Source organism: Panicum virgatum, chromosome 9N (assembly GCF_016808335.1).
Source record: "Panicum virgatum strain AP13 chromosome 9N, P.virgatum_v5, whole genome shotgun sequence".
NCBI classification, from domain to species: domain Eukaryota; kingdom Viridiplantae; phylum Streptophyta; class Magnoliopsida; order Poales; family Poaceae; genus Panicum; species Panicum virgatum.
In genome coordinates this window covers 16,505,836-16,512,734 of record NC_053153.1, presented here as the reverse complement: position 1 = coordinate 16,512,734, position 6,899 = coordinate 16,505,836, and the positions used below count along the sequence as shown (strand labels likewise).

The following is a 6,899-nucleotide window of genomic DNA, read 5'->3' as shown; positions in this document are numbered from 1 at the left end:
ACGCCCGTCACCTCCTCGCCCGCAGCGAAGCCCTAGACGTCGTCGACGCCCGTCGCCTCCGTCAGTCCCGAGACCGACGCCCGTGCCTCCACGACTTGGCGTCTTCAACCGCCGTCCGCCTCCTTGGTTTTGTGGCGCAAACCAAGAAACCCGCCTTCAGTCGCCGCTTGCGTCCTCGATCCTGGAGTGGACGCCACAGCTGCCGCCCGGCCCGAGCTCCTCCACGGCAACTCTCCGTCGACACTCGACGCCCGTGTACCTGCAATCCAAAGACTAAGCGCACGATCACACCGCACGGTTGGCAATTCACTCATCACAATCAGGATAGAGTACTCTCATTCCTCAATCTCCCCCTTGATGAGTGCATTGTCAACACACCACAAAGCGAACCAAGAGATTAGCAAAAACCGAGAAGAACAAAGAAGAAGCAGAACTCGAACAAGTGACAAAAGCTCGAAAGAAGCAAGAACAAGTCACTTGACCAAGCAAAGATCGATCCCCTAAGACAAGGCCAACGGCTCGACGCAATCGATCAAACACAAGCTTGACCGAAACATATATGCACTCTCAAAGCAATGTGCATAACAAGTTTTTGGTTCTCTTAAAAATCAAACAATTCTCTCCATTGTTCGAACTGGTGAGAGGTTCAGGTTCCTGTACTGACCGACACCGTTTTCCGTTTTATAATGGTGATAGCAGCGCCTTTTATGATGCCTGACAAGAGTCCAGCTTGCTCTGCTGATACACTATGTACGATCAGTCTTTCTCGATGTAACAATCCAATGCTCTATCCATCTATGTTGCTGTGATGCCTATGTTTGTTTTGGTCCGTGATGTCATCTGGTGAAGCCATGAACTTGCTTGCGTAAAGGTTCTGGCAGCAAATCTCGCTGTAACGTCATGCATGTGAATCGTGAGGAAGAGCTTAACTGCCGACACGCACGCGGCAGTACGGCACACAAGAATACAGAACTGGTGAGAGGAGGGTTTTTTTTTAACGAACTGGTAGGGATGAAAGTGGGACGGAAAATTCCTGTACTGACCGACACCATTTTCCGTTTTATATCTTATTTCTGACCATTCCTGTTTTTAGAAAAAATATAAAAGTTCATTTTAATTAATTTTATAGTTTTTTTCGTTGTATTTGAATTTTTTTAGTTTCACTAGAGTGGATGCACGTGATTTAAAAAATATATTTAGATTTTAATTTATAAATATATTGAATTATATACTAAGTAAATTAAATATTCGATTAAATTCAAAAAGTATGTATCATGATAGATGTTACTGTAATCTCGTAGTTTAGATCGATACGAACCTATTACAACAGAAACAGAGCTAAAACAATTAAATGGTTAAAATTTAAAGATATAGAATTAGAGGTTTAAATATTATTAACTCTATACTTTGGAGGTTAGCATGTATCAGTTCACAAGATTAATGAATGGTGTCCGTGAATTGGGAAAAATCTTGAATTAGTTATGCCAAAAGTCTAGGTTGGACTCGATCTCGAAATGGCAAATGCTTATTATTAAATAAGTTAATAATAATTGGAGTGTTGGTTGATGCATCATGTTATGAAGTAGAATGTACTCTTTGGATAAAATGTTGTATCCATAGTTTTAGGTATCAGTACAGAAGTGGAATATGATGTATCTACATCATTCTCTCCGCCTTCTTCTTAAATTTGAAGTCACGTAGTTATATCTTGTTTGGGTCATATATTTTTCTTTAAAGCACGTTCATTTTTATTATTTTATTATTGCAATCATGATATAGCGTACTTTCTAGCGCCCATGAATCAGCATCCCGAATTCCTTCCTCCCAAGTCCCAACGATGGTTCAGCTCACACTCACACCGCCGCGTTGGGCCATCTGGGCTTGGGTCCTTGGGTCCTTGGGTCTTTCCTCCGTCATCGTCCTCTGCTTACAGAGCATTCGCAACAGTTCGTCGGAGCACGGCAAATAGAGATCGGCAATTGGCAGGGCAGTCTCATCTCGGTTTGTGTCTAGCGATCGGATCACGCCGTCCAGGTCCCTACTCACTGGCCATCTCGTACTCGGGGATCCCCATGAGTTCCAAGGCGAATCGCTCGAGCTGCCTCCCGAGGCGGGCCGCGGCCGCCCGCCTCTTCCGCTACACCGCCGCCTTGTAGCAGGACAGGGTCCGCCCAGCCTCCTCCTGCTGTTCCTCTGGCAGCGCGAATATGAGGGGCGCGACGGCGATGCCTAACCAGGCCACGGTGGAGGCCCTAACGGCGACGCAGCGCGACCCCCTCGCGGCGGCACTCCCCACCTTGAAGCACGAAGTAGATTTACCCCCGCGGAGTTCCTCGGACGGGGCGACTGCGGCCACGGGGACCTCGAACCCCATCCGGTCTGCGACGCGCAGGAACCACCCTCCGTCACTAGAGCCTGGAGGCGTCCTCGAGAACCCGCGCCGCCGTGGCCGGGCCTGGGAATACTCCTGTGGCTCCCCGGACGGTAGCAGCACCAGCAGCACGGTGCAGGGAGACCGGGAGAGGGAGGTCGGGCGCGCGGCCATGGAGGACGATGCTGGGTGTGGCGGGCGGGTAGATCCACCGTAGGTGTGAAAAAAAATGTATGGGTGTCCACCTCCTCTTACCCTTCTCGATCCTGACAAGTAGGCCTAGTGTGAGGGGAAAAGCGGGTCTAATATGTGTGAGAAAAATTTTCAATTATTTTTTATCTTTATAGTATAGATAAATACGAAAAAAATCACATACCGACCACCACTGTTTTTCATATTACAACACCATTTCCGACTGTTTTCATCCCGGTCCGTTTTCATCAGAGTGGTGTGGTCAGCTACAAGCCCATAAGGCACGCGCTCGGCACATCAGCATATGGGCCATTATGTACTCCAGATTGAAGTAGACTTCAAGATTTTCAGTGCGGCCCACCAATGGCCCGGGTAAGGCCCAAAAGGCCTTTAAAATAGAGTTTTTGTTCGCGATCCCTACAATTTCCTATGACTAGAATAAGAATTTCTTCCTCTCAAAAAAAGAATAAAATTTTTTTGCATTCATCTAAAAGAGGATTTTTTTTTGCAGCATATGCCCATTTATCTTGGTTGCAGTATCTTCACCGGTAATATATAATACGCATCATTGTCTACGTATATTTACTTCTACTTAACGAGCACAACCTCACGATCATTAGGCCAATCTCAGTGAGAAGGTTATGGGAGTGTTATTAGCATTAAATTTGCTAATGTGATAGAAGAGAGAGAAAGAGAAGTGTCATGTGATGTGAGAAGAGTGGCATCACCATGACACTTCTCCGGGTTTGTTACCTAGTTTACAGTCTAGGTAACCGTACGATGACACTCCCCACTGAGACCGACCTTAGCTAACAGCATATGGATTGTCTAGTAAGATTTTGGAAAATCGATGACGCAGAAGGAAGAAGCACTTTCCAGATGTTAGGTCAAGGATTGTAACAACATTCAGTTGCATATAAACCATTTTCTTAGAAGTAATCAACATTTTAAAGGAGTAGTATAAATATTTGATCTAAATAGAATTGAAGGTACGTCTAAGCGTCATCAATTTACATCCTTACATTTTCCTATTGTAGTTCAAACTCCAAAGTGTGCATATATTTTTACACCTTGAAAAGCACTTTCCAATTTCATATAGCTCTATAAAAAACGACATGCGAAAAAAACAACGGAAGTGGCTTGCTTACCAACGCTTGCCATCCAGTGTAATTACGCGAGGATCCAGCGTCTCAGGCGGCACCGCCCACGTGTGTGTCGCCCTCCAAACCATCTGCCATGAAACAGTCCAGGGGACCGAGCGCGAGCGGTCTCTCGCTCCCATGATGTAACCATGAAACAGTAGAGTTTGCCAGTTGGGATATTCAGTTAATTGTGTAACGTGCTTTTTTTATATAGATTTTCTCTCTTGGATGAAGTGTTCAATGCTTTCATTCTAAAAGCTAGTTTAGTATAGCTTCACGAACAGCTTCACCTGAAACTATGCCAAAGAGTTGGGACATGCTTCAGGGGCGAAGCTAGCCGAGTACACCACTAGGGTCGTCTCCATTAGGATAGCGGGGTCAAATACAGTAGTTTACATGGAATTTCACAAAATTCGTTGGGGTCGCCAGACCCCGATGAGCTAAGGCAGCTCCGCCACTGACTCGTTTGAAGCCTCCATAAAGTCAATATGTGCTTCCACTGACGGGGTGAAACCAAAACGTGCCTTTACCACGCTTCACCTCTACCTCCCATCCTTCTTAGTGAAAATATTCTCTGTATGACATCCACTCAGGAGCGGCATCCGTGGAGGGAGGAGGTGGAGGTGGAGAAAGTACCCATGGTGCCCATAGAAGGATAAGTGGAGAAAAATAGAGAAAAAAAGAAAAGAAAAATAACGAAAAAATAAAATAAGAAAACACATTATAAGCTACAAAAAATTATAATCAAACCAAATATCTAAAGGCATATTAGGCATATGACTTATTCAATCCATTAATGAAGAATAGAAAAAAGCTCTTTGGCCAAATATTTTCCAAATAGATTCAGTTTCCCAAGAGAAAACTGCTCCACCAACTATTGTGTTATGAATATCACTTGTATTCATTATGAGGGCTCTAGGCCCGAATATATACATGTACAGGTATTAGGAAATATGCACAAAACCCCTTATACAATGGGGAAACTACAAGATACACATATACATCTAACACCCCCCCCTCAAACTCAAGGTGGATCAACGACACTGAGTTTGGAGAGATAGAACATGTGTTGAACTCTGGTCTGTGCCTTCGTAAAGAAATCTGCCAATTGAATCTCTAAAGGCACATACTGAAGAGTAATAACATCATCCTGTACCTATGCTCGTGTATATGAAGCATCAACACCAATGTGTTTAGTAAGCTCATGCTTCACCGGATCACGAGCAATGCTAATGGCACCTGTACTGTCAGACAAAAGAGGAGTCGGCCCAGAAACAGAAACATCAAAATCCTCAAACAACCACCACAGCCAGGTAACCTCTGCTGTCACAAGAGCCAAAGCTCGCAACTCAGCCTCTGCACTCTGAACGAGAAACTGCTACTTGCTTCTTAGTCTTCCAAGCAATGAGAGAACCACCAAGAAAAACACAGTAAGCAAAAAGAGATCGACGATCAGAGGAATCACTAGCCCAAGTAGCATCAGAATATGCCTAAAGCTGTAAAGAGCTGGAGCGCGGAAAGAACAAGCGACGAGATATGGTCCCACGAAGATAACGTAGAACACGAAGGAGATGACTATAGTGAAGCTGAGTGGGAGCAGACACAAACTGACTCAGGATATGTACATCATATGAGATGTCAGGACGAATAACACCAAGATAGACAAGACTCCCAACAATATGACAATAACGAGTGGGATCTGCAAGAAGCTCCCCATCAGTGGCACGAAGATGAACATTAAGTTTTATGGGAGTCTCTACAGTACGATGGTCAGTGAGAGAAGCACGGTCAAGAAGATCATGAATGTACTTTTCTTGAGACAGATAAAAACCCTGAGGTGTGGAAGAAACCTCGATCCCAAGAAAGTAACGGAGAGGACCTAGATCAAACATAAGAAATTGCTCACTGAGACGTGCCTTCACAAAGGCAATAAACTAAGGGTCATCTCCTGTGATGATCATGTCATCAACATAAAGAAGGAGAAGAGTCCGACCACGAGAGGAAGTGTGAACGAAGAGCGCAGGATCATGAGTACTGACAGAAAAGCCAGTAGCAGTGACCACAGAGGCAAAATGCTGAAACCAAACACGAGGAGCTTGCTTGAGGCCATAAAGTGAGCGGCGAAGACGAAAAACCATACCCTCAGGGACCGAATACCCAGGTGGTGGCTGCATATATACTTCCTCACAGAGTTCACCGTTAAGAAAGGCATTCTTCACATCAAGTTGAGATATAGACCACTCACGAACAGAAGCCACACCAAGAAGAGTGCGAACCGTGGTCATATGAGCCACAGGTGCAAAAGTCTCATCATAGTCCCGACCATGCTCTTGCTGAAAACCACGCACTACAAGACGAGCTTTGTAGCGCTCAAGAGAACCATCAGAGCGGGTCTTAACCTTGTAAACCCACTTACAAGTGATAGGACGGACATGTGTGAGAATAGGAACAAGTTCCCATGTGCCAGTGCGCTCAAGAGTAGCAATCTCCTCTGACATTGCATGCTGCCATTCCTAATGATGAATGGCATCACGATAAGAAGTAGGCTCAGAAAGAACAGTACCAGCAAATCCAAGCCTATCTGGAGGCCGAATCGACTGCTGATCACGAACAACATATCTTGTAGAACCCATAGCAGAAGCTGTCTCATCAGGAAGAGATGATACATAAGAAGAAGATGAATCATCAAGAGGAGAAGGTGCAACAGAGGTAGATGGCTCATCAGAAGGAGATGGCGCATCAGAAGATGGTTCGCAACCCGCCGAGTACGTGTGTAAACACGTGTGACAGGCGGTTTACTGTCATAAGCAGTGCCCACAGGAAACGGTGGAATATCCTCCGAGAAAGAAGGGACCTCAAATGAAAGAGCCATAGAAGAAGGCTCCACAGGGGAAGGAACTACAGGAGACTCAACGGAAACCTCAGAGGAAGGCACTAGGTGTGGAGGGGCAATAGGAGTATCAGGAAACAATAGGAAAGAGAGTGGCTCAATAATAGATGCATGAGAAGCATCAGGAGAAGGACGAGGATAAAAAGGACGAGACTCATCAAAAGTAACATACCGTGAAACCCTTATCCGACGGCCAACAGGATCCCAACAATGATACCTCTTATGCTCAGCACTATATCCCAAGAAAACACACTCAACAGATTGAGCGGTCAGCTTAGTGCGCTCACGAGGTGCAAGAAGCACA

At 45.3% G+C, this 6,899-nt stretch overlaps 1 pseudogene; it reads right to left on the bottom strand.

Annotated features, from left to right (window-relative positions):
* Nucleotides 1-2,038: 2,038 nt before the first annotated feature.
* Nucleotides 2,039-2,545, bottom strand: LOC120688770 (annotated as a pseudogene).
* Between the last annotated feature and the right edge of the window lie 4,354 nt (nt 2,546-6,899).